This window comes from Pteropus medius, unplaced genomic scaffold (genome assembly GCF_902729225.1).
Source record: "Pteropus medius unplaced genomic scaffold, Ma_sr-lr_union100, whole genome shotgun sequence".
Classification (NCBI taxonomy): Eukaryota; Metazoa; Chordata; class Mammalia; order Chiroptera; family Pteropodidae; genus Pteropus; species Pteropus medius.
Genome location: NW_024344253.1, coordinates 3,498,337 through 3,523,574, shown reverse-complemented (window position 1 = coordinate 3,523,574; position 25,238 = coordinate 3,498,337). Strand labels below are relative to the sequence as shown.

At 35.6% G+C, this 25,238-nt stretch overlaps 1 long non-coding RNA gene across 3 annotated transcripts in view; it reads left to right on the top strand.

Annotated features, from left to right (window-relative positions):
- The window catches only part of LOC120607828 (uncharacterized), a 270,547-nt gene that overhangs the window by 36,198 nt on the left and 209,111 nt on the right, over positions 1-25,238 (top strand). For all 3 annotated transcript variants that reach the window (XR_005654245.1, XR_005654246.1, XR_005654244.1), the window contains exon 2: positions 6,799-7,061. This is a non-coding gene — a long non-coding RNA (uncharacterized LOC120607828). The remainder of the gene's footprint in view (positions 1-6,798; positions 7,062-25,238) is intronic.

Sequence of the window (25,238 nt, the reverse complement as noted above, 5' to 3'; positions counted from 1 at the left end):
GTTTTATACATCCTTCCTCTTTTTGTTCTCTTGGTTTAGAGGCTAAAATTATATACACGCACACACACACACATACATGCATACCTCTGTTATACATACACATGATTATATACAGCTATACATATATATATATACATATATGCAAATATGTATGTTACACACAGACACAGTTGTCTATATACACACGGACATCTTGTCTATATAGAGTCTATAGATATTCTTATTATGTCTAAAAGTATTTTTATTTTGCTCATATTCTTGGAAGACACTTTGATAGTATAGAATTTTAGGTTGAGCATTATTCCTCCTTAGGTTTTAGAAGATATCATTCCATTATTTTTTGGCATCTATTGCTACTGATGAGAAATCTATTTTTAATGAAAATATTACAAAAAATGTTGATAGTCATTACTTTTTAGGTATTCTCTCTTTTCCTCCGGTAGTTCTTAAAATTTTCTCATTACATATTGATATTCTGCTGATATACTCTGATGCATCTAGATATATTTATCTTAGTTTATCCTGAGTATATCTAGAGTGCTCTTTTAATGAGTACTCATAGCCTTCTTCATATTTTAAACCATTTTATGTACTCTCTCTTTGAATACTGCATCAACACCATTCCCTCTGATACACTTCCTGGAACTACTGTTGGGAGTTGTAAGGTCTTAATTCTTCATTTATATCTTTTAGCCACTCTTTCATACTTTTAAAAATTCTTTTTATCATGCTGTTCTGAATTTCGGTGACTTTTTCAGGACTATATTCTGATTTATTGATATGCCATGCTGCCTAGACTTTATCATGTTTGAGTTTTTAAATATCATTTCTAAGATTTTAATACATTAAACTCCCTTGTTTTATTTCCCTGAACTTGTTTCAAAATTTTTCTTCTTCTTTTTTTTTTTTAGATGGATGTTATTGCCTCAATTACTTCTTGAGGACTTTAGACATTTTCACTGTTTCATCTAGACAAGGTTTCTCAACCTTAGCACTATTAGCATTTTAGGTTAGGTCCTTCTTTGTTGTTGGGGGCTGTCGTGTGTACTATAAGATGTTTAGCAGTGTCCCTGGCTCCTTCTTACTAGATGCCAGTAGCACTGATACACCTACCACGTGAGACAACCAAAGATGTCTCTAGCCATTGCCAAATGTCCCCTAGTTGACAAGATCATCGCCAATTGAGAACCACTAATCTAGAGTGAATTTATGTTCTGTTGCTTTTTTAAAAGAAACTTTTAGTGTTAATTTTTTTCATGTGTTTTGGAATTTGATATGTAGATTTATTCTCTTATACTCTCTTCTGTCTAGTACTTTTGCAGTCACTGTCACTGGCTGCTTAGCCCAAACCGAGAATTTGGTCTTATGTGGATGGCTCTGGCTCTTGTTCCATGGTGATACCAAGGATATCACAGCTTCAGGCACTGAGTGACTAAGCTCAGGTTCTAGTCAAGAGTCTGTGTATGTCTCCTGGACCTCCCTGGGCATCCCGCTCTCTGCAAGCCATTGCCTGAAAGAGCTGCACGTAGCAGCTTTCTCACCTTATTTTCACAACCTGCTTTCATGCAATGACACTTCCTCCATCCCCCACCTTCTTCTGTGAGCACAGTAACCAAACTCCTGGCTGCCACTGTGCCTGCACTCAGAGTACGCAAGGCTCTCTGTTTTGCGTTTCTGTCTGGTTCTGTTTCACGGAGGTGCTTATCTTGTTTGTAACGTAGTTTTGTTTTTTTGCTGTTCTTTTCTCATATATTATCTATCATTACTATAGATGGAACAAGGGCATAGGGAGGATGAGGGGCTCAAAGTATGAACTTATGTTGAAAGTGTTACACTATATCTTAAAATTCATGATTACTGAAAAGAATATAAGTTGATTTTTGGTGGCTCTAGTCCAGGATTTCTCCATCTCAGAACTATTGGCATTTTAGACCAGAAAATTATTTGTTGCGGTGGATGGGGGTGGTGGTGGAGGCTGTCATGTGCATTGTAGGATCTTCAGCAGTATCCTTGGCCTCTACCAACTAGATGTCAAGTAACAACCCCTTCCCTTTCATTTGTGACGACCAAAAATATCTCCAGACCTTGCTAAATATGCCCTGGGAACAAAATTACTCACAGTTGAGAACTAGTGCTCTCATCTGTGAGTATCTCTTCCTCTTCTATTTTCTGGTCATGTAAAATCAACATTTGATTCTTTACAGACATAAAGAAAATTTAAACTGATTTTTCATTTAATGTGTTTTTAGAGTAGATAGTGTTACAGCACAAGATTTCCAATGCATTCAATTAACAAAGGTGTCGAGATGATATTGTCTGATTTTGAAGTTACTTGCTTTAGAGTATGTGACTTGGAAGAATGTTCTGGAGGACATCAGAAATAGATAAACAGTAGTAGGCTTGAGCATTTGTGATTTGTCCTAGGTCTTCTTTTGTTCTAATCTCTCTAACAAAAGTGCCTCTGAGATATAGTATCACTTTCATGAATAGTTTTATTTAATAAGTGCCATCTATACCCAGCCCATTGTTAATAGGACAATTCTGTCAGGCTGTGGCTTTAGGGAAAGGACTTGGTGGCTGAAAATGTTGTGTAAAAGGCTCTTTACTTCTCCCAACAGCTTGAGTGTCTGCATTAGCGGTTTACTGATTTAGCCCCTTCCTGAGTTCTCTACTCATTCTTTCAGGAAATCTAAGACTGAGGCTTGGTTTTAATGTGTTGGGAGTTTTATTTTGCAATGAAGGACAATTCTACCTCTGTAAGAGAAGGGCTAAGATGCAAGCTCCTTTGGTCCTGGACTGAGGTCTGAGTGAGTGGTAGACACTTGTGTTACTGTAAGCGGGAGACAGTGATATAGAATGCTCAAGGGGTTGTCTGGAAGGTGGCAGCTCTAGCTGATTCCTGCTGACGGTGAGCAAAGAGATGCAGGCTGAAGAAGTGGAGCCAGATTGGAAAAGTAGGAAAATTAAGGTGAGCATTTTTCCTCACAAGGGGACACTGGCCTTGAAACCGTTTCTGTTCCGCTCTGTTTCTTTTCTCTTAGTATTATAGAGGAAGCTGTTTCTAATAGACACGCACTGCTGTCTTTCTTTTGTTAGGCAAGTTGTTGTTCCCTCAAGGTCTGGATTGCGTCATTTCACTTGGATATTAGATGGCCATGTGAACTAAGGTGTGGCTTTTGTGACCTTCAGGACTCACTGCTGATGAGTAGCAGTTTTGTTGTAGATTAGTTCATTGCCAAGAAATACTTCCATTCCTCATGATTCTATATTTTTCTTACTTTACATGGCTTCAAGTCCCAGAACGCAGGCATTTTTTACGGAAAAAAAGAAAACTACCTCTTTCTACCTATGACTGTCACATAACTAGAGATGCAGCACCTTAATGGCCTTCTCCAGAGGGCTGTATATTAGGCTGAATGTCACTTCTACTACTTGGCTTAGGCCCTTATATGATATGAAAAAGCCCTTTCTGTGCCCCAGTGTTCACATTGTCGTAACAGGCACGAGATGGATCTGCTGTCATCGCCGGTCTAGATGCTTTTATGAATTTTGCATATGGAACTCTATTACAGGTCCAGTCAGAGAAGCAGAGCCACTATGAGTGTTATCAAATAAGGGGTTTATTATAGGTATTAGACTTTAAAAAACTGTGGGAGGAGCTGAGGGAGTGAACTTTAAAGGGGAGCTGAGGGAGTGAACTTTAAAGGGGATGAGAAAAATGACTCTTTTTCTTAAAGCACTTGCATAGATGAAGAAGTTGGAATTATAAGGAAAATCTGAGAAGGTGAGCATATCCAGCCATTGAAGCAGAATGAGAACAAGAGTTAGTATAATGTCTATGGAAAGCCGATGACTTGTGCAGCTACTACCTCTGTGCGTCCACAGTCAAGCATCTGGTGGTGGGCATGAGGCCACCATAGACCAGTAGGGTCAGCAGAGGAAGAGCTGGATGTGTGATGCTGGAGAGCACAGAAAAGCCGAGCAGCCTGCTGGGAAACTGTCTCTCACTGCATCTCATTTCAATGACTTTCAGAGAGTAATGCCCACTGTTTCGCTTTCACCTACCAAATATCACACAAGTTTCTCTTCTGGCCAATTCTAACTTGGAACTGTATGGGGAAAAGGATTCTAGGGACTTTGGTTTTCAGCTTAATCATATTGATAGTAGAATAATCCAGCAAATAACATTATCTTACAGCACGTGGAAATACATGTAAGTAAAGTCTACTACCAAAAGAGGCCCAACAAACATCCTTAGAGTTTAGGAGAGAATGCAAAAACGTCTAGTTACTATTTACATTGAATCATCTAGCGGTCCATTCAGATTCAGCTATAGATGGTATGGTAGATTGTATTTTATAAAGATGGCCATACAATGAAGCTTATCCAATTCCAACTGCTCTTCTTATAGGGTGACTTATATTACCTAGAGGTGGGTCTGTCAAGAGGTGGGTCTTAGATCCTATCCTGTGGATCTAGGTTCTGATCAAATTTGTGGAAGCAATGCTTTGTGGCTTCTAAGGCTGGGTTATAAAAAAGATACAGCTTCTGCCTCTCCTCTCTGTCTCTTCTCTCTCTCTTGCTTACCTATGGAATACAGCCATGATGTTGTGAGGAAGCCCAGGCCACTTGGAAAAGCCATATGATGGTGTTCCAGCCCCTGGACTTTGAGTCTCTCAGCTGAGGCTTGGACACTGTAAGCAGAGACAAGCCTTTTCTCTATCATGCCCTATGCATTCTATACCCACAGAAACCCTGAGAGGTAATAAGTGGTTCTTGTTGTTTTAAGTCACAAAGGTTCGGGGGTTACTTTTCATGTAGCGATGTATAACTAAAACAGGTGGATCCTAGAAATTGCCTCCTTCATCAGTTCTTCCAATTCCCTATCTTCCTTTTATATCCCTCTGCCATCATTCCTGGCTTTATCCTGCTCCAGTCAACATATATTTAAGGCCAATGGGATTCATTTTTGGTTGATTTGGTCCTAGGAAAACTAAGAAATAGCCCTGTGGTTGTTGGCAGCTCCCACTAGCCAACAGTTCTCTTGCTAATACGGATCACCTTTCATAGCACAACTTTAATGTTATATCCTACTCCTCACAATGGTTGAGGATGGTGAAGGACAAATAGGGACAAAAAGGAGAGAGTATCCTTTCCTGATACCGTTTGTGTGACAGAACAGAGACTAGCACATAGTAGGCACTCAATAAATATTTATTGCATAAATGAATAAATTACTATGACTTGGACATTAAGAGCAGACTCACTTGGATCCATGGTGAGTATTGCTGCAGTTTATACCCTAGATGGCCTAGGTGGGTGATTCAGGGACTCTGCCCCATAGCAGAGCAGTTCAAGAGATCTAGATTGTGTTTAATCACATGTAGGTAGGCCTGAAGTATTCTCATCTCTTCTAATGCAGGGCATGACATCTGTAAGGTCTTTGTGGGAACTTAAGTAAGCATTGTCCCTATACAACACGAGGGATGTTTTTGTTTGTTTGTTTGCCAATTACGTAGGGCTAGGTTATAAATTCTGGAGGTATTCTAGACTATAGTGAGCAGCACTGTAACCCTACAGGCCCTAGCATCCACATTCTTCACCAATAAGGCATTGCAGTCTGTTTATTATGAAAGCCACATGATCTGGTGGTCTCCTCTGGTAGATTGCCGTCATGGTTCTCTGAACTACTATGATTCAAGGATGAAGGTTTTAAGAATTTTGAGAAACGTGGGCTCTGCCTGGGAATTTTGTGACCAACTAGGGTTCAAGCATTGTCCTGTTGTGGTTGATAGTAATCCAGTATGAAGTCTGGGTGCAGCTGCTCAAGGTCTTGGTTCTGGAATCCAGTAGTACTGTGTTTGCATCTTAGCACTGCCACTTATTGTGATGTTGAGCAAACAACTTATCCATTTAAAGTTTAGTTTCCTTATCTTTTAAATGAGGCCAATAATAATACCTGGATTTATTGTGTAGGTTAAATGCCATTATACATTACATCATATATGATATTATTATGTACCTGATACATAGTAAGTAGTCAGTAAGTGGTAACTCTTACTATTATCATTATAAATATATTCTTTGGCAAAAGACACTTCCTAGTCAATTGTCCCTTGAAAACATCAAAGTCTTTATTATGATTTATTCAATTTTCCTACTTCCTGACTTTCTCTATAAAGCAAAACACTATCAATTAATCTTTTGAGTTCAACCTCCTTTATAAAATATTCCCCAACGCGTCCATCTCACTCACAACTTTTCTTCTTGAAATTCCTATCACCCATATTACTAAGACCTATACCATACTACCTAATTTATCACTACTTGTTTTTCTCTCATGGCTCTGGGTATGGTCTTGTCTCCCTAATAGAACTTTAAGCTTGAGGACAGGGGTTATGTCTTATACCTAGATAGTGCTGGTTAAAGAGCTGGTGCTCAAAAAACAGCTGTTGATTGCACTTTTTATTTGGAAGGTAATTAAAATAGCATTCCTCCATTGGAATGGATCAAAAGGACATCTCATGAGATGTTACTACAGAAATGATCCCTGGGCTTCATGAGGACAGAAGTGATTCTGGCTATACGTTACATGTGCATAGGATATGTGAGGAGACCGGTGTACATTGAATAAAAGAATCTGGTTTAAACAGACCAAATTATCACATATCCTCTTCTCTTTCCCTTCCTACTGCTGCTCTAAAGCCAGTAGAATAAGGCTGGAGAGGTGGGGAAGGTTCAGATGCCTGGTTTTATGCTAACACCAATAACAGGGCTCCCTCTTCCTCAAACTCCCAGGTTTCTCAGCAGGCCAAAGGAAGGCTCTGGTCTAGAACAACAGATTGACAGATAACAGAGCACCATGCTTCAGCAGGACTGAGGGAATGGAAAAAGTGATCCACAGGAGGTCCATCTTGCCAATTCAGCGGCAGTTGGAGGAAATGCTTTCAAAACAATGTGTGGAGGCTGGCAGACCTGCACAGGGAGACATGCCAAAGCTTGCAGGCTTTCTGTCTGAGACAGAGTGTATTCCACATGGCTACATTATAGCTCTTCAAAAGGTATGCACTTCTCAACTGTCTTCTTTGTTGCCCATCTTTTGGTATGATCTGGACTGATACTGTTTAGGCAGAGACCAAAGAGAGAAAAACAGTTTAGATACACAGAAGGACTGCTGATAGCTTACATTTTCAAAAATAATCATGAAATATCTTATTTTATGCTAATTTCCTATCCTTGGTAGACCTTAATTTGAATGGTGAAATCCATTGAATGGTGAGTTCAATGTACTTTGTACTTCCTTACATCATCGAACAGATGAGTAGAATGTGGCAACATTTCTAGTGCCTTCTGGCTCAGCTTCCTAGGTCATATAACTCAGTAAGTGATCTCTAAATGATCACAGCTCACAGTGGCTGTTCTATGGAAGGGGCTGGCCTGGTTTTTCTTGACTGGGAAGAAATAAACCTGTTTAACCAGATGACTTCATCCTTATTCTAGTGACTAGGAAAAACAAAATACAACAAAAGCCTAATAGCTGCAAGAATGTTGCCTGTTTCCCTGGAGGAATTGGCGGGGAAGGCGTCGAGGATGGTATTTGTGGAGGGGCGGGTTGTGACCTGCTTGGAAGCGACGAAATAAAATTGTGATTAACAGTTGCAGAGTAATTTTTAACCTTAGGCCTGAAGTAGCTGGTTTAAAAGAAAACAAATTCATTGATGTGAGACACCGAGATTTTTGTTTTTTTTGATGATGGAGAAAATGGAGCCGTTGTGTTTTGAAATAGCAAACACGTTAAGTTTATGCTGCTTGATTCATGGAATCTATTTTATGAAAAAATAATGGAAAGAGTCTCACACGTTATGCTGAAAGAATAGAAATATACCTTTTCTCACCTCAGTTCCACCAAAGACATACAGAGACTGCATACTGAAGGCTATCACTAAGGAAACCTTTATAGATAAACCTGAACGAAAGAGGGAGATCAATTTGAAAAAAAAAATTATTTACTTATTTTAATTAGTTTCAAGTATGCAGTACATTGGTTAGACATTTATATAGTTTATAAAACGATCCTCCAATTGCTCTCTCTCCTCTTGTTACCACCTAGCCAATATATTAATGCTAACTGCACTCCCCATGCTGTGCAAGGGAGACCAATTTTTGATAATACAGTGAGACCAACTGAGATACATAGATTTCTTTCCTTTACCATTGGCTTCAGGTTTCTCTGTCTTTCTAATGTCAGGTCTGTGATCAGAAGAAACTTTAAAAGTCTTTGTGAAGAAAATGATACATACTGACCTGTCACATGTGTGGAACAAGTAAAGTGACAGCGACATGGAGAAAATTCAGTCCTTTTCTGTGAGCAGGAGACTTTGATAAACTCTCAGACTGTGAGAAATGTTACCTTTTGCTTAACTCACTTCTTAAATGAGCAGAGACACTTCGCCCATTTCCTGCCAGTAGGGCGGCAGGAAAGCTGATACTTTAGAGGGACTTGTGTGGTTTTGAAATGATTTTTCAGAACTATGAATGTCCTGAAATATCACTGTGGGAATATTTGTGTTAGTAGTACTTTCAAATTCAGTTAGCCATAATTGACAAGCAATTTAGGAGTAGAGAATAAAGTCAATTTAAGAGTAGAGAAAAAATTGAATTAGGATGCAGAATTAATAATCCTAAAGTGTTGGTGAATGACATGTGGGAAAGACATGGAGTCATGAAAGGAAAATACTTATTCTACTTGGTTTGGGGAAAACCAGAACAAAATAAAAAGTCTGGTTATTTAATGTCAAATTAAATTCCAAATAAATTTTAATTTAAATGTAAAAGAAATAATGATAGTGAAAGAAAATTTAAGCAAGATTTCTATAATCTAGATTGATTACATGAAAATATCTTCATGCAACATTGAAAGTCAAAAAGTACACAGCTTTATTATTAAGAGATGTTACAAAAGAGGATTATAAAATCAATAAGGAACTAGTGAATACTCCAGGAGAAAAACAAAAGAAAATACAAATAGCCAATAAATATATGAAATAAAATTTAAACTGACCAATGATGAAAAAAATGAAAATTAAAAGAATGCTTGCCATTTTATCAATGGAAAATATTTTAAAAGTTGGTAATAATCACTGCTCAGCAAGACTGAGAAAATGGGCCATCTCATCCACTGTAGGAGAGAATGTACAATGGTAAAAATGTATGAAAAGCTGTCTTGCAACCATTGTTTCAAAGTGTAAAATATGTTCACTTTTTGACCCTAGATTTCTACTTTTAGCGATTATCTAAGGAGATAATTATACACAAAAGTATGTATTTAAGATCCTCATTGCTGCATTATTTAATATAAAAATAAATGAAAACTACCTAAAAATCTCATATACTAATGAGAATTAGTTTAAAAAAGTTAAAGCAATAGACTACTTTTAAAAATGATAATGTAAACATAAATTTATTCACATGGAGAAGTATCCATGGTGGTAAAAAAAGGTCACAAAACAACATTTAGAGTATAATAAAGTAATTTGCCTGAGAATACTCAGGAAGCGCAGAGGGTCCCAAAGAAGTCTAGCTCAAAGAGGCCCACACCAAGACACATCATAATTAAAATGCCAAAATTTAAAGACAAAGAGAATTTTAAAAGCAGCAAGAGAAAAGCAGTTAGTTATCTACAGGAAGTGCCCATAGGACTGGCAGCTGATTTCTCAACAGAAACTTTGCAGGCCAGAAGAGGTTGGCACAAAATATTCAAAGTGATGAAAAGCAAGGACCTACAACCAAGATTACTCTACACAGCAAAGCTATCATTTAGAACCAAAGGACAGATGTGAAATTTTACAGACAAGATAAAAAAGCTAAAGGAGGTCATCAATACTAAATCAGTATTATAAGAAATGTGAAAGAGACTTCTGTAAGAAGAAGAAATAAAAAATCAAAAATATGAAAAATAAAATGGCAATAATTACATATCTATCAACAATGACTTTAAATATAAATGAACTAAATGCTCCAATCAAAAGATAGGTGGCTGAATAGATAAGAAAACAAGACTCTTAGATATATACTGCCTAAAAGAGACTCACTTCAGATAGAAAGACACACAAAGTAAGTGTTGGAAAAAGATATTTCATGAAAATGAAAATAAAAAAAAAGCTGGGACAAAAATACTTATATCAGACAAAATATACTTTAAAACAAAGGCTATAACAAGAGACAAAGGCACAGTAATTCCACTTCTGGGTTATCTGAAAGAAAGCCAAAACAATACTTGTGACATGAGCATCTATATGTTTATTGCAACATTATTTATAATAGCTGAGATATGGAAGCGATAGATGACGGGATAAAGATGAAATGGTACATATATACAAAAGAACATTATTCAGCCATCAAAAAGGATAAAATCTTGCCATTTGCAGCAAATGGATGGACAAGAGGGTATGTGCTGAGTGAAATAAGTCAGACAGAGAAAGACAAATACCATCTGATTTCGCTTATTTGTGGAATCAAAATAAATTAACAAACAAAACAGAAACAAATTTATAGATACAGAGAACATGTGATGGTTGCCAGATGAGAGGAGGGTTCAGGGAATGGTAGTTACAAAACCGTTGTGGGGATGTAAAGTATAGCATAGGGAATATAGTCAATAATATTGTAATAATTATGTATAGTGTCAGGTGAGTGCAGATGTATTGGGATGATCAGTTCATTAGTTATATATATATCTAATCATTGATATAATATTGTATGTCAAGTGTAATTGAAAAATACAAAATTATTTAAAAAATAATAATACAAGATAATATAAGAAGCTAGTGAAAGATGCTGCTAAAGGTAGAACATTTTCCAAGAGGAAATTTGAGAAAATTAGAGAACATTTTTACTGAGAACAGGCGTGCTGGTATACTAGCGATCTATTCTCACCATAAAGAAAAGAGAAAAATATTTTAAAAATTAAATAAAAATCATTTTATTTGCCCACAGAGCTCAATTGTTTAAATAACAATCAACCTAAAGCAGATGACATGAATTTTGCATAAACCAAGACCTTAGCCACTTTGTCCTTTATATGCAGGATTCTGTCGTAGGCTATTGTAACAAGATAATATGTTGTAAATTAGGATTTTGAAATTGCCTAGTTGCATTTGTATATAGCTGCTGTGTTCTCTCGAGGTGGTATTGACTCAACGATTTGTTTTCTTATGTACACATTTTATTTCTTTTCACAGATATTTAACTAAGCTGACCTCATTTGTTGAGTATGTGTGGAATTCTTTAGCAAAGCTGCCCACACAAATCAAAATTCAGGGAGAATTTACAGGGAATGTTAAATACCCAGAATTCCAGGCATGTCTTATACAAATATTTGCCTGTGTGTAACTTTTACCTAATGTGTTCGATTGGTGTTTACCAATTTATATTAACATTAATTTTCCACTTCATTACAGCTTATCCAACTGTTATAGAGTTTAAGGCTCACTTTTCCCAATCAGTTGTGCCCAAATCATCTTATATCAAAGAATTTTTCCAACTCACTGAAGAAGTTAACAATTAACTGCACCATTCAGATGCAAGATCTTTTGAGATCGCATTAAATCTTTCAGCCTAAATTCATACCTCAGTAATAGCTGTAATTTGGCTAAATATTCCCAAGCAATTTCATCCAAATGAGTAGTTAACAGGAGAGACAGAATACGCTTAGGCTAAGACTTTGTAAGAAAATATGCATTAATTCTAGAACTCTGTACCTCTAAGATACAGAAAATAGACAATCGAGGCAAAATAATGGAGACATCTATTTGGGACAAACATAAGGCAGAAATACTTAACCTGGTGAAATACAGGAACATCTATTAAGAGGTACGTTGGGAAGTGGGCCCTGGCGTGGAGAGAACAATCTATGGAATTCTCTTTCTGACTCATGCAAGGCTTTTGGTAAATGGAAAGGGAATGGGACCGGGAGTTTGTCAGATCTGGGCTCAAACCCAGTTTCTGTGCCCTAAGATCTGTATGACCTTGAGCATATTACTTTGCCTCTTAGTGTTCTGTTTCTCCATTTGTAAAGTGAAGGCAATACTTTTCATCCTCAAGGAAAGTTGTGAGGTTTTCACATCTGTGGAAGAAGCCCAGTATAATGCTATATAATTGTCAAAGCCCCTCAGTTTCTCCCTTCACCACACTAAGCAAATGCTCATTGAACAATGCCTGTACACTTCGAAAAGAAGCCTTCTAAATGTAGAATGGAGAACAACTTTAGATAGCTTTAAGAATAAAATGAATCTAGAGGAAAGATTTTCGCAAATCTGCACAGATAGAAAGCAAAAGCAGTTAGATAGGAAATGACTTTTATTTCAAAAAGAAAACTTGGATGGAAATGAAAGAAATTTGGGGTGGTACTGAAAAACAGTGGGTTGATTGTTAGAGTAATTAGTGGCAAAACTTAAATGTCAGGTTGTTTTTGGATCCTAAAATTACCACAATAATCCTATATGAAGGTTGTTTCTGTGGGTGGCCGCTGGCCAGATCTTGAGAGCAGATTTTTGAGTGTCCTAGACACAGAAAAGCTCATGGCTGGGCTACGTAGGACCCAGGGCTCCAGGCTGTCTGATAGGTCCAGGATGTTCATCAAAGCAATTCTGTGTGAGAAAGACCTTGATTTTTTGAGGCTGACTCTGTGAGTGACTCTGTTTAGAGTGCGATTTGATATTAAATCTCTTAAAATATTTCACCTACTACACCCTTGTTAGAAGTTTCACTCTTATATGTTTCTTTGGGCTAAGGTATTACCATTTTGAGATGTTCTCTTTTGAATCTATGAGAGGGCTTAATACAACCAATTTTTGCCATTCTTTCACTCAGTCCTAATAGGTAGTAGGTGATCAACTTGAACCTGGGCTTTACTTCTTCCAAGGCTCAGGCATGCTGGATATGTCTTATGTGATGCTGGGGCACTTCAGAACTGTTTGTACAGGCCGAGCATGTCTGGGTGAAAACCTCATCCTAAAAGAAAAAAGTGCCAGACTCCATGCTTGGCTGAGCCATAAAGCCTTAGACATTGAAGAGGAAAAGTGATTTTGAACATGAAAGTGTAGTGTTAATCTTTTTACAGGGAAAGAGAATAACTAAAAATAGAAAAGTCCATTTTCCTGAAAGTATTAACAGTGAAGTTTGAGGAACACTTCTGCTTCCCACCGTTAGAGTTTAACACAAGCAGGAGAGAGGCTTTATCCTTATTGCTCCATAGATCACCTGGAAGGCCCTGGTTACCTGTGGGTCGGCAGCTTTGGCTGGGTGGGAGTTTCTATGTTAAGAGGTGGGGAAGCCCATGGAATTTGCTTGGGTCGCAATGAAAAAATGTGTCATATGATCACACTTGATATCAAACACATAAGTAAAATGAAAACAAAGGCATAGATTTTAAAATCTGATTATATTTCTATTCATTGAGTGGTGGAGAGATGAAGAATTAGTAAAATAGGGGAGTCAATGTGAAACAGCGATTAAGGGTTAAAACCAGCCAGGGAAAGAGCACCATAATGCTGTATAAATCAATATTGGTCAGGGAGTGAATTATTAATGAGAAAGGAAGTAACTCACTGAAGATACGAAAAAAATTCTGACAGAAGAATCTATTTAGAAATGCCTGCCAAAATCTTGTCAGAAAATTTTACAACAAAGAAAATTAAGTAAAGAAAAGTGTGTAGTAGATTCATATATGTCGATAATGGTATTTTTGCTCTAAGAGTTATTTGATTCAATTATATAATGCATATAAATTTCTTCCTTTTTAAGTAGATGTTTTTCATTTTTGAAAACAAAGTCAGGTTTATACAAAACTGAGCTCAGTGTTCTGTAGAGCTTATTAGCCTCATCATTGGCACTGTCTATCTGGTAGCAGTAATTCGAAGGATGAGGTAAAATTCTTGGCTGGGATTGATGAAGTCAAACCAGGAATTACTTCAAAATACTCAAGTGCTCAAATGATGTGACAGGGATATATGTAGAAGAAAAACTGTAAGTTGTGTTAGTCATCAAGGCGTGAGTATTTAAATTGACTGTGAATAAGATCCTAGATCAGAATTTTTGATAGGAAGCAGAATGAAGGTTGCTAAAAGAGGTGGAAAGGAGATGGAATGTGGACCCAGATGTGTGTGTTTGGGAGCTTTTACAATAGGAGGTGGTTGGTAAGAGTGCTCTCTGGGGAGCAGAGAACGAGGAAGAGAAGGAAGGGGTCGGAATGGTGGTGCCTCCTTTCACACTCAGCTTAATACACTCAGAGATACACACTCAGGGTTTATTAGAAGATTCACGTGGCAATTTTTATAATATCTTCAAAGTAAGTGTCCTACTTCTTAAAAACTCAAGCACTTTACCAAATATTGCATGTAGAACTCATTTATGATGATTACATTCCAAAGAAACAAGTGCAGGTTTCAGGAGTTTTGAATACTAGTGGCTTTAGCACTTCCGTCTCTCTTCTTCAATTCAATTTAACAAGACTTTAATGAGTATTATTATAAGCCAGGCAGTGTGCTGGCCCCTGAGGATAAAAAGACAAATGATAAATGAATGCTTGAAGAATGGTTTAGATGGATGGGTGGGGTTTGGGTAGAGATAAATGATAGCATGAAAGCTTTATTAAAGAGAAAATATTTGTCAGATAAGTAAGTCAGGAAGAACATTTCAGATAGAACCATGGCTTCTTTAGGAAATAGTGAGTAACTTGGTGGAATTTGAATACAGGAGTAGAAAAGAATCTAGTGAGAAAGATAGTAAATGTAATTATAGCTATCATTTATTGAACACTTGCTTTGTACATAGAAATAGGTAAAAATCAGATTATAAGGCTTTAAATGTTATGTTCAGAGATTTATACTTTTTGCTTTATTAAGAGAACAAATGGAGAATAGTTCCTTGTTTTAGAATTGTGAAGGAGTTCACAAGACAGTAGTAATCTAATCATGACTATAATTATTGAGTATTTTGTGTCAGGCTAAATATGTTAAACATTATCTCATTTATTATGTCAGAGTTTATTATACTCATGTGACAAGACGTAATAAAGGCCTTGGTTAGATTTATAGTGATAAGGATAGAAAAAAGTGAACAATTTAAACAGCTATAGGGAAAATATTTCAGAATCTTAATGATGCATTAACTCCTACACTTATTTATTCACTCAATGATCATTTATTAAAGCACTTACTCTTTGCCAGGCTCTGGGCTAGGTAGCAGAAGCCAGGTGTTCATGGTATGAGCTTACTATGTGTCAGGACCTATTCAATCTGCTTTGCAGGTAGATGTCTTATTATTACCATAATTACAGATGAAGAAATAAAGACACAGAGAAATCAAATAACTTTTCCCAGTCCAGTCAGCTACCATGTAGGATCTGACGACCTTCCAAGTCTGGCTTCAGAATTATCCTTTAACACTCTATACTGCATCTCACAAGTAGATAAGACCTTTGACCTCAAACATATCATTTTTTAGTTGGAAGAACATGGAAGCCAATAACTAAAATGCTCCAAGTGTATAATTCCAGTAGACAAAGTGCCATGTGTTATTTCCAATTTTTAGTTATTATGAGTAAAACTGCTATAAACATTCATGCACAAGTTTTATGTGTACAGAAGTCTTCATTTCTCTTGGATAACCCTCTACCAGTGCTATTGCTCTCTGATGATATGATAATTGCATTTAATTTTTGAAGAAACTGGTAAAATGTTTTCTAACTAGTTATATCATTTTACATTCCCAGTAGCAAAGTGTGAGTGATTCAGTTTCTCTGTGTCCTTGCCAGCCTTTGGGGTTGTCGTAGTTTTTTATTTTAGTCATTCTGATAAATGCGTAGTCACGTGTCATTGTGGTTTTAATTTGTATTTCTCTAATGGCTAATGTTATCAAACACCTTTCCATGTGTTTATTTGCCATCTGTATAATGCCTTTGGTAAAATCTCTTCATGTCTTTTGCCTGTTTACTCATTGGATATGCATGCAGTGATAGTCTCTGCTTCATTTCTGATATTGTAATTTGTGTCTTTTTTCTTTTTGCTTTGTCAGTATTGCTGTTGTTTTCTGTTTTTAATTTCAATGATTTCTGCTCTTATTTCTATTATTTACTTCCTTCTTGCTTTGGGTTCAGTTTGCTCTTCTTTTTCTAGGTTCTTGAAGTGGGAGCTTAAATATTGATATGAAACTATTTTTTATTTTCTAATGTATTCATTTCATACTTTAAAATGCCCACTCAGCATTGCTTTAGCTGTATCTCACAAATTTTGATATGTTTTATTTTTCTTTTCATTCAGTATAATGTATTTTTAAAATTTACTTTGAGACTTTCTCTTTCACCTTTGGATTATTGTATTGTTTAGTTTCCAGGTTTCAGTATTTTCTTGTTATGTTTCTCTTACTAATTTCTAATTCTTTTATTTGTGGTTGGAGAATACACTTTGCATGATTCAATTTTCTTAAATTTGTTGGAGTTTCTTTTATCATTCAGGATATGGTCTATTTTTTTGGTATATGTTTTGTGGTCCTTTGAACAGAATGTGTATTCTGCCGTTATAGGATGGAATGTTTTATAAAATTTATTAGATTCTATTGTTAATAATATTGTTGAGTTCTATATCCTTGTTGATTTTTTTTTCTAGTTCTATCAATTATTGGGAGAATGATGTTCCAAATAACAACTAAAATTGTGGATTTCTCCTTTTGGTTCTATCAGGTTTTTCCCCCCACATATTTTTCAACTCTGTTGTTTGGTGTATACACTTTAGTATTGCTATGTCTTTTTGGTGAATTGACCCTTTTATCATTATATAGTAACCTTCTTTGTGGTAACTTTCTTTCTTCTGAAGTCTATTTTGTCTTGTATTCATATAAGCACCCCTCTTTTTTGGTTATAGTTTTTGCCGCATTCTTTTTCTATCATTTTGCTTTTAATTTGCTAAATGAAAATTTTCTCTATGCAAAGAACACTTCTCACACCAAATGTGTGGGTTTTTTTCCCCTCATACCAAGGAATTTTTCAACTTTTCAGACACCAACTGAGTGCCCTATAATTTAATCTAAATTAATTAAATTTAAATTTAATTTAATTCTGACATTAACTAGTTAGAATTAGTGTCAGACTCCACAAGCTTTAGGACTCAGTCCCACAAGACTGCCCTCACTTCAGACAGCAGTCACAGATAATGGGACCTCAGGGTATCCACATTTCTGTCTAACTTGGCTACAAAGTTGGTTTTTCCCACAACCCTCCCCCAGATTTGATAAGTTGCTGAAATGGTTCATAAAACCCAGGGAAAAATTTACTTACATTAACCAGTTTACTCTGTACAAATCAATAGCTAGACCAAGACGCACATAGGGTGAGGCCTAGAAGGGTCCCGTTCACAAGTATGTCTGTCCTCATGAAGTTAGGGTGCATTACCCTGTCAGCATTTGGGTTTTCACCAACCTAGAAGCTCTCTAAACCCTGCAGTTTAGGAGTTTTCATGAATGATAAGTTATCAGTTATCAACTCAATCTCCAGATCTCCCCTTCCCTGAGGACAGGGTTTGGGGCTGAAATTTCCAAGCTTCTAATCATGACTTGGTCTTTCTGGTGACCAGCCCCTGTCCTGAAACTCTTCAAGAGCCCACTAGGAGTTTTCTCATCAGAACAAAAGAAACAAAGGGGAAATCGAGTTATTCTTAGATGAAGGAAAACTAAAAGAATTTGTCATTAACAGACCTACTCTAAAAGAATAACTATTACCATTTTATCACCCAGGAAATTTTAATGGATTTAGGAGCTCTGTGTCAGACCAAATATATATTTCTTGTTATGTCAAACTTGGCTATGTGATTTTATTTGTTGTTAATACACTGATAATGAAGGTGATAGACATGAAGTAAGGAACAGAAAGAAAATGACAATGGTTTGGATTATTTACCATGAATATTAAAAAAAGGACAAATTGAAAAAAGTTGAGGGCCCTCTTATGGTTGAAAATCATGTTTTTGGTTGAAAAATCTATAATGTTTCTTCCATTTTTTGCTCTTTTACACTCACCTCATCCCACTCCCAGTTTCTTACTTTCAGAGAGGCAAAAAGAGAATCCAGGTTCACATAGCTAGTGAGTGATGAAACTTGACTTTGAATCCAGATTTGCTTGGCTCCAGAGTCTATGCTATGTCTGCTGGAGGTTAAGGAACTATGAGTTTGGATATTGGATCGGTGGTCCCCTTAGAGGTGATCATGGCAAGATTTAGGAATAAGAAGACATGAGTATAGATTTCCGCATTAGGGGAGATGGAGAAGAAGAGAGATCAGAGGATTGTTTTGCTAACCTGTATTGCAGTTGCTGATTTTTCTATGTCAAGGGTTTATTAATTTTATAAAATGATAATACCGCCAACATTACAGGATTTTCGTAAGGATGATGTGACATAATATCTATAAAGCATTTAGTATAGTGTGCAAACACTCATATATGTTCAGATTTAATCCATTTAATTTAATGTCTTTAAATATGATTGCTATAACTTTTTCAATAAAAGGAAATCAATTAAAATCATAGAAAATAAGTATTTCCTGATAGGTGGAACTCTTTAAAAGTGGAACTGAAAAAATATATTTGCATTTACTTTTAAAAAATGTTTATAAAAATCAAGCTTTAACATTTATTTTATATCTAGCTTTCTACATCTGTGTGCAGATAAGTAATAAAATTGCACATAAGTGTGAACAGTGCAAAAATGTGGAAGTGGAGAAAAGCTACAGACGTGCTAGAAATTGAATACAGGATTGTAAGAATGCATTCACTTTTATATGCACAAAGTCCTTGGAAGAATAGATAGGAAATTTATAACGATAATTCTTTGTTGCAGGGCAAGGTACCGAGATGCTGGTCATGTGCTTGTAGAGCTGGGCAGATAGGTTGGAGGGGGGCTTTTTACAGGTACCTTTATAATTAAAAAATTTTATTCCCATGAATGTATTACTTATCCAAATTAAAAAACAAAAAAGAAAAAAATGTAGAATTGGCAATCTTAATAATTTGCCAGTTATCTTCCCTGATAGTGCTTGAGTTGAACGTGGATGCCCATTAACCATGAAAGCTGTAAGAGAGATTCCTTCCATAGGTGAGAGGTAGAATTTGCTGTTCTCTAATGTCCTTATGTTGTGATTACCTGAAATATGAGTAGATTCTTTATTCTCCCAGCCTTTGTTCAGGGAATATACAGTAAGTACTCGCTGCAGTGAGTTAGTTTATTTAGTGAAATCCAACAAATAGTGTTTCTGATTGCATGCATGCTTTGTCTATTTTTTAAGTTGACTAGATTACTTCTGTCAATTAAAAGACTTTCCATTAGGAAAGATTCTGCTACACCTAAAATCACAGAACTAACATTGAAAACATTGTCCTGCCAATGTTTAGATTATGGTTCCTTGATCGATGGGAGCAGAACGACCTATTGACCCACATTGGCATAGTCCAAAGGCCAAGACTATCAGTCAATTCTCTGTTCATAAGGGAGACAGATTGCCCAGTATCCTTGTTCATCTAATAGTTTCTTGCTTATGTGTGAAAAGAATCTGAAATGGGATGCTTGCTTTTCTTAGCATGATGTTTGTTCTGACTTATGAACTTGTTTTGAGTTCTAGTTGACATTTTCTCTGCTGGTCCTGACATGAACTATGCTCTCTGGCTAGGTTTTATACTTATTTTTTTCTCTGTTCAGAATTCTACTTTCTTTCCCCTTTGATCTCTGACAAGCCTTCAAGAAATATTTCAACTTCCCAAAAAGAATAATTTTCTAAATCACAGTTATTATGGAGTTGCCTCTATAATTATTTCAACATTAAATTTCATTCTCTATACAACAATGGCATTACTACATGATATAAAAGGACCCGTTGTTATGGTCGTCAGGTAGACCCAGTAGTGTGGAATTCTGTGGCCTTTTACAATGTGTTGGAATTGTGAAGAAATTTTATTTGTGTGTTATTTTCTTGAGCATAATTCATCAAGCCTGTTAAAATAAAGCATAATTATCTAGAAACACTGTGTATGAAATCAAATTTCCTTCTTTTCAGTTAGTTTGGGAATGAATATTACTAAGACAATATTAGAAAAATTTTACCAATATTGACCTCATTTAACTGGTGAGTGGGTATTAATGGACCCACCTTTTAGAAGTAAACAAATTCTTTCAGGTAACTTTGGCATCAAGCAGTATGCTGGAGACATTCATTGTTAAATGAGTTCAGCATTTTATGATCAAATTTCCCTCAACTTCAAAAGCCCAACCTGCTAGCAGCAGTCCAATCAATCTTATCTTATGTGATATGAAGTAGAATCTAAGTGAGCCTTAGGTTAATTGGCTTCCACACGAGACATCTGTCTATAATGCTTGGGAATTGCAAAACTTTTGTCAGTAGATTTTGTGAGAGAATCTTTGTAAAATTTGAATATATTTTACGACTAAACATTCCTCCAGAGACTGACTTCATTCCTAATTGATTACTCAGTGCAAAGTCACTGGACAAAAATACCCGAGTTTAGCTACCTGTTTGTCGTCTTTAGTTTGATAGGAATATTTGAGGAGCATATCAACTATTTGGTATGTCTTGTTCCTTGAAACTCGTTATATTTAAAAGCTTACCTAAAGCAATTGTAGGATATTTTCTGCTTTGGATGTTTGTAGGCTAATAAGCATCTTATTTACAAACACTAAAGCAAAAAATATAAAATACATTAAAAGCATTTTTATCACTAAAAAGTAAAACATTAATGTAATTATAATGTACTTCAGTACTCATTTCTTTTAGTTAATAGTTTATGAAGGAGAATAACTTCCATAGTTTGCTTCTGAATTTATGTATATGTCAATAAATTAGTTATAAAATTCTTGGGTTATGATGGAGAATTCTGTCATTTTATTTTCCTTTAGCATTGATTGCTGCAGAAGATACCGTTAAAGCTAGAGACCTTCTCAGCAACTTTGGGATTCCTTCTTTCTGTCCCAGTCACTTTCTGTTTTCCTTTGAGGACTTCAATGACAAGTAGTTAGACTTCCTCACTGTATCTCCCGTATCTCTTCTTTATTTTCTCTACTTTTATCTCTCTGTATTTCATGTTGATGGTTTTTATTCCAATTTTGCTTCTAGTTCATTAATTCTATCCTTATTTATGTATAATGTTAGACTTATCCATTGAGTTTTTAATGTCAATTATTGTATTTTCCATGTGCAGAATTTATGTTTGCTTTTATTTTATAGTTTCTATTTCTTTGTCAAAATTCTTAAGGGTTTTTTTTTTTCTCTTTGACATCATCAATACTAATGGTTTATAGTCCGTATATATAAACTTCATGTCATCATCTGGATTCTCTTCCAGTTTTCTAAATATTTTTTTCTCTTCACTTTCTTGGTTTTTAGAATTGGCTACATTTTGTCTTGTTACCTGATTTCATAAAATCGAATTTAATAAATAATCAAACACTATAAAATTAAATTTGAAAAGGCGACAAAAAGTGTTATCCAGCTCCATTAATTGTCTGTTTTCTTTAAGTAAGAGTCGAACATTAGTAATCCCAGATTATCCTAATTTAATTCATAGAAATTACAGATATGAAGTTGCATGTCACTCCCCTCAAAAAGGTTGAATATTTGGTTTATCTTAGAAGTAAAGTAAAGTAAAAGTGTACAAAAAAAATTAAAAGGTAAGTAAATAAAGGTAAAAAGTAAAAAGTAAAAGTAAAAGGCAAAGTAAAGTAAGTATGTATGCTTTTATGCTTTTTTAAAGTAAAAAGCGAAAAGGCAAAGCTTTTAAATAAAAGTATAAGGCTAAAAGTTTTATTTTTCTTCTTTTCCAGTTCTTCCTTCTTTTCCAAAGTATAAGTTTCAAAGTAAAAAATTTTAAAAAGTAGTATATATGGCGGCAGTATAAAGTTTTTAAATGTATGGCAGCGGCAGTATTTTAAAGTTTTAAGTTTTAATCCAGATCTTGGAAGTACAGGGCTGTCCTGGTTAGGTACTTGATGAGAGACTACCTAAAGACCGGGTGCTGTGTGCAAAAAAAAAAAAAAAATTCTATTCCAGATCTGGGTCATTCTTTGACCACCTGATTACCTTGCCTTGACAGATGTGCAGGAGCTATATTATCTTTACAAGGCCTCTTTCTTGAGCTTATTGACATTTACCAGAATAAAGATTTAAAGGAAGATTCTGCCTAGAGATTTAGGAGGATTTAAAAAATTTTGTGAGAGAAGAAAGTTTAGTTTTATTGATTTTAATTTATTCAATCTACATCATTGATAATAAGTTTACTTTGTTTTGGATAAACTAATGTAGGTCACAGGAGTGGGACTGGACACATTTGGTAAACTTATGACTGTTTGACATGAAGAAAAATAACAAAGTATTAAAAAGAGGTTGGATATAGATTCAGAGGTCATGGATTCAAGTCTTTGCTTGGTTACTTATTATTTATGTGATCCTGGGAAAGTTGTTCAATCTCTTTAGATCTTAGTTTTCTCATTTATGAAATAAGGGGATTGAACTGGAGTCAATATTTTTTTCTTGACAGTACAATCCCTTTTTAAAGGAAATCTTACAGAGAAGTTTAAAATACAAAAATAAAAGTAGTGCTACGTTGGATGTGTGTTTGCATGTTTGTGTGCATGTTGTGGGCTATAGCAGGTGTCCTGCTAGATTTGCCCCACTTTTGCCTTTGGAGTGGCCCCTAAGTCACCTCTGTGGAAACTCCAGAATTCTGTGGAGTAAACCATGAATAGGTCTGTTCTAACACTGTAGGATACCTTTTAGGACTAATGTTATGTGCTTCTCAGGACAGTGGTGAGACCAGAGACTGAAGGATATTCCTTTCAGAGCATTCTTTGGAAGGAAATAATTCCAAGCATTTGCTGCCCCTGTTTTTATTTCCAGCAACAGCTCAGCAATGAGTTTGGGAGTGGCCACCACAGACCTTAAAGAGAAAGAAGATGCAGACTGAGGATAGAAAGGAATGGAGGAAAGGAAGAACAAATGAAGGGCATTGGGATTCAGTGAAGGTTATTTTCTGAGATGATTTTCCCAGAGGGTTATTTAAAATGTAGGCCTTTCCTTTAATTCAAGACCAACTGCCCATCAAATAGCATGAAGCTGGTAATGCATTTCCAGAAGGTATATCATAGCAAATCATCGTGGAGTTAACCTAACATGCATCAACCACACAAAGATGTGTTTGTGCGCTTGACCTTGACTATCCCGATGCCGGCCATTACCCTGTTTACTAAAGGGCATCTGGATATCCAAAAGGAAAAATGCTATGCAGGATATGTAAGGGAGTTGTGGAAGTTAAATAAAAGGCTGATAAATGTAAGCTGTAGAGAGAAAGTGGGGATAGCTGCAATGTTAGATTTGTTTTGTATACAGGTAGTTTTGACCTAAGTCTAAGTGTTTGTTAGGCTCTGTTGAATTGGTGAGTGGGCCAAAATAAAAAAAAAAAAAGTGGTAAATATTGTCATTGCAACTACAGAGGGTGGTAGTAAGCATGCCTGTGACCTGTTGGTAGTAACAGATTTCCTTTGAACTGGGTAGACTTCAGAAGATCAGAACAGAGGATGACCGATTTCTCCCAAGCAAGTTTTTTTATGGACTGTCTAAAAGAGATAAATTGAGTATTGCTGGATATTTAATAATTTTGAAGTGGTCCCAAAATAGAAAATAGAGAACTATAATGACTTATGATATTTAAACACTGGGTCAGAACTAGATGGAAGTGAAAAAAAGTGTATCCTGATATTTACTCTCTTCTTTTATCTTATATTAAAATAAAAGCTAGTGAGTATATGCATAATTTTTTTAGCTTTTCAGCAGTTTAGGAGGAATTTATCTATCTATCTATCTATCTATCTATCTATCTATTATCTATCATCTATCTATCATTATCTATCTATCAACCATCTATTTTCCCACAAGCCTATCAGGTCTGGAGCGTAGAAGAAAGAATGTTCTTTATAACTTTCCTGACAAGGTGATTCACTGATGCTAATGCTACAAAGCATCTCCTTTCTAGCAGACAGTGACTTCACCTTGGCCAGGTACTCAATTAATTCGAAGCACCTTGATCATTACTTTTAAAGTCTTTTAGGGAAGGAAAAATTAGAGCATAAAGCTGGCTCCATATTAAGCACAGTTTTAAAAATTTTTGTAAGGAGAATAACTTTCTTTTGCTAGTGTAACAGAGAAATTAGCTTACACGTATTTGCCAAGCTTAATTCTCTTTCTGTAACAGAACTTAACCTATGGTGTCCCTGGGAACAGATTTTAAAATCTCATGGTGTGAGAATAGTAATTTTATTTCCATGGCTTGGATGGGGCTTAGAAGAAGAGGCATGCTGAGGGGATTATGACAAACTTAAAACTGACTTTTAGTTTGTATGTTGAAAGAATTGTAAGAACAAGATATTATTCCTTGAAAAGAGGAAATAACTGTTCAAAGCTTTCTACCAGTATTATTTTTCACAAAGATTTATTTGTAATTTTGAAGGATGACCAGAGTTGACTGGCCTTTTTGTCGACTGTGGAGTATTCAAATGGTCTAATCTCTCTATTTTATAGCTCACCAGGCTGATTAGTATGCTGAGGAAATACAAAATTGGCCCATGCCAAAAAGGTAATTAGGGTCTAAAATGATATCTGTAATGAAGTCCAAATTATAATATGGCTACAACTTTCTCAAAATCCACTGGCTGATCTAGTAGTATCCATTTCATGGCATTGCTGAAGCCAACAGGATATAAAAATGTGATAATATAATATTGAGAATTAATTCTGATTCTATTGATTTTTTTTTGTTGCTACTTAATGGTTCTCTAAAGGAAGATAAGAAGAGTGAACCGCATTTTATGCAGTTGGAGAAGTACTGGATAATATACTTTAAAAATATATTAAATACATTTTAAATGTACTTTGGAAAATAAATATTTATAAGACTCTGTCACTCATAGTTACTATATTAGTAAGTTGAAATTTTTTTATTTCTTAAACTTTCTTAAATTGGGACATATCTGTTTAATGGTGCGAGTGTAAATGGGAAGGGGATGATAGTTAAAAGAAGGTGGGAAGGTAGATATTAGGGGAAGAAGGTAAGATCATGTCTGGAGGCAGAAGTCTTGTTTGCAGTCCTTTGGGAAAAAGAAATACCATAGCTCACAAGAAGCTGATGAAGG